Raw genomic sequence first — 3,453 nt, forward strand, 5'->3', positions numbered from 1 at the left:
ACGAAAAAGAAAACTGCAGACCAATACACCTCATCTACATAGATACAACAATCCTTAACACAATATTATCAAATAGAATACAGTAATACATAAAAAGAATTATACACTATACTATGACTGTTATTGGCTGAACTGTGTTCTCCCAAAATTTATATTCTGAAGTCCTAACTCCCAGTTCCTTAGAATGTGAATATATGTAGAGGTAAGATATCTTTAAAGAAGTTATTAAAGTAAAATGAGGGAATATGGGTAAGCTCTAATACAACATTACTGGTGTCTTTATAAGAAGAGATAAGCGGCCGGGCGCGGTGGCTCATGCCTGTAATCCCAGCACGTTGGGAGGCCCAGATGGGTGGATCACCTGAGGCCAGGAGTTCGAGACCAGCCTGACCAACATGGTGAAACCCTGTCTCTACTAAAAATACAAAAAATCAGCCGAGCGTCGTAGCGCGTGCCTGTAATCCTACCTACACAGGAACGCTGAGGCAGGAGAATCGCTTGAACCTGAGGGACAGAGGTTGCAATGAGCCGAGATCGAGCCACTACACTCTTTAGCCTAGATGACAGAGCAAGATGCTGTCTCAAAAAGAAAAAAAAAAAAGAAGAGTTTTGAACCTGCAGTTTTTTGAGAAGAGTGTCCTGTGAAGAAGACTATGACAAGTATCAGAGGAATAGAAAGAAAGTCAGGACAACTGATGTCACAGAAGCCAAAGGAGTGGTTTTGGAATAAACAATAGTAGAGGTAATTCAAGCAAACGGTCAGAAATGCAAACACTACATAGGAATTTGTGGTGAAAAGCTCTGGATCTATAGTTATGAATAAAACAGAGTTCCTGTTTTGGGAAGCTTTCTTGCAATCACCAAGTAAATAACTAAATAAGATAACTCAGATGATGGGATTCAGAATGTGCTACCCCAAGATATGACATCTTGACATTTGACAAAACCACAGAAGCAAGTAGTTCACTCTCATCTTGCCCTAGCCCTTCTCCCCTAAAGCAGGTCATGAAATCTTCATTCCAAAGGTGTCCTTCCTATAACTGAAGGAAAGGAACATGTTTTTCTCTGAAGACGCAGGGACACACAGAAGAACCTGAACAAGTAAGCCTTGCCAAGTTCCCCCAGGTTATTATCATTACATCATACCCTCTTTGTATAATTACACTTCTGCATAACTATCTTCTTTTTGTCAACCTATCATAAAACTACAAATGTTTCCCTGTTTCTTTCGGTCTTCATTTCTAGTCTCTCATATCACACAAAACTTATGTTAAATACACTTGTATGCTTTCCTCTTGTTTAATCTGTATTTTGTTATAGAGGCCTCCGCCATGAACTTGGTGAGAAAAGATGTTGTTTTTCTCCCCTGCATAGGCCATAAGGATAATATTTTAAAACCCGATAGCTTGCAGAGGATGAAGTTTAGCCGTCTTTCTTTCTGGCAGCTGTATACTAACTTTGCAGGGTGAAGGAAGAGTGGGCTTCCTGTGCTAAACGACTCTGTGGGCTTATTAAAAATGTTTTAAGGCCAGGCACGGTGGCTCACGCCTGCAATCTCAGCACTTTGGGAGACCGAGGCGGGCAGATCACCTGAGGTCAGGAGTTCAAGACCAGCCTGGCTGGCCAGCATGATGAAACCTTGTCCCTAATTAAAATACAAAAATTAGCTGGATGTGGTGGTAGATGCCTGTAATCCCAGCTACTCAGGAGGCTGAGGCTAAAGAATCACTTGAACCTGGGAGGTGGAGGTTGCAGTGAGATGAGATTATGACACTGCACTCCAGCCTAGGTGACAGAGCGAGACTCCATCTCAAAAAATAAAAATTAAAATTAAAATGTAAGTACTTTGACCTTAAAATAAAAAGCTGTAAGTGTCTATGTGTTTCCACTAGTTTTGATCCTGCTAATTTCCGGATTGTATAAATGGATAAGTATAAGAGAAAAATCCCCACAGTCTTCTGACAAATAACTGTCTTCAGAAATGACTCACAAAAGGAGTAATCAGCATTACGGACCAACAAAATAAGAAAGAAAAAACTGCTTAAGATGTCTTCTTTTGTGTGATAAATGTTTTGCCTAAAAATTAGAAAACTGGGCAAATGTAAAATGTAAAATACATTTGAAAATATGTCTTCAAGGCTGGGCATGATGGTTTACACCTATAATCCCAGCACTTTGGAAGTCGACGCTGGCAGATCGTTTGAGCTCAGGAGTTTAACACCAGCCTGAGCAACATGGCGAAACCCTATCTCTACAAAAAATTAGCTGGGTGTGGTGGCGTGCCCCTGTAGTCCCAGCTACTTGGGAGGCTGAGGGGGAAAGATCACTTAAACCTGGGAGTTGGAGGTTGCAGTGAGCCGAGATCACTCCACTGCCCTCCAGCCTGGGTGACAGAATAAGACTGGGGGAAAAAAAAAAAAGAAAGAAAAAAGAAAAAGTCATCATATTTAAAAAGAATTAGTGAAAACAGAATGAGACAATATCAGACTACCTTAAATCTCTCTTTTTAAAAGGTGTTGTCAGGAAGTGACTATTTTCATGTTCTGCACGGTTTGGCTTTCTGGGCAAGGGAAATTTACACATTAGTGAATGTCTTGGTTTCCCTAGACCAATTTGCTTCTCACATTCCAAAAGTGTTATCTCATTTGAAGGATAATAAAATTTCTCTCTCCTAGAACCATGGAGACATTTTCAGGCTTATAAACATGGAGATTGCTTATCTTTCACTCTGGAGACATTCACATCCCAAGAGTATGAATCCTGAGAGTTTTCTTCTCTCTTTTTATAAGAATTTGTTTAAGGCCAGGCTAGGTGGCTCCCGCCTGTAATGCCAGCCCTTTGGGAGGGCGAGGCGGGCAGATAACCTGAGGTCAGGAGTTCGACACCAGCCTGGCCAACATGGAGAAACCCCGTCTCTGGTAAATACACAAAAATTAGCTGGGCATGGTGGCAGACGCCTTTAATCCCAGCTACTCGGGAGGCTGAGGCAGGAGAATCGCTTGAACCCAGGAAGTGGAGGTTGCAGTGAGCTGAGATCTTTCCATTGCACTCCAACCTGGGCAACACGAGCGAAACTCCGTCTCAAAAAAATAAAAATAGGCCAGGCGCGGTGGCTCACGCCTGTAATCCCAGCACTTTGGGAGGCCGAGGCGGGAGGATCACGAGGTAAGGAGATCTCCATCTTACTAAAAACACAAAGAAATTAGCCGGGCGTGGCGGCGGGCCCTTGTAGTCCCAGCTACTCGGGAAGGCTGAGGCAGGAGAATGGCGTTAACCCTGAAGGCGGAGCTTGCAGTGAGCAGAGATCGCGCCACTGCACTCCAGCCTGAGTGAGAGAGACTCCGTTTCAAGAAAGAAAGGAAAGAAAGAAAAGAAAGAAAGAAAGAGAAAGAAAGAAAGAAAGAAAGAAAGAAAGAAAGAAAGAAAGAAAGAAAGAAGGAAGGAAGGAAGGAA

Source organism: Colobus angolensis, unplaced genomic scaffold, assembly GCF_000951035.1.
Source record: "Colobus angolensis palliatus isolate OR3802 unplaced genomic scaffold, Cang.pa_1.0 Scaffold237, whole genome shotgun sequence".
Taxonomy (NCBI): domain Eukaryota; kingdom Metazoa; phylum Chordata; class Mammalia; order Primates; family Cercopithecidae; genus Colobus; species Colobus angolensis.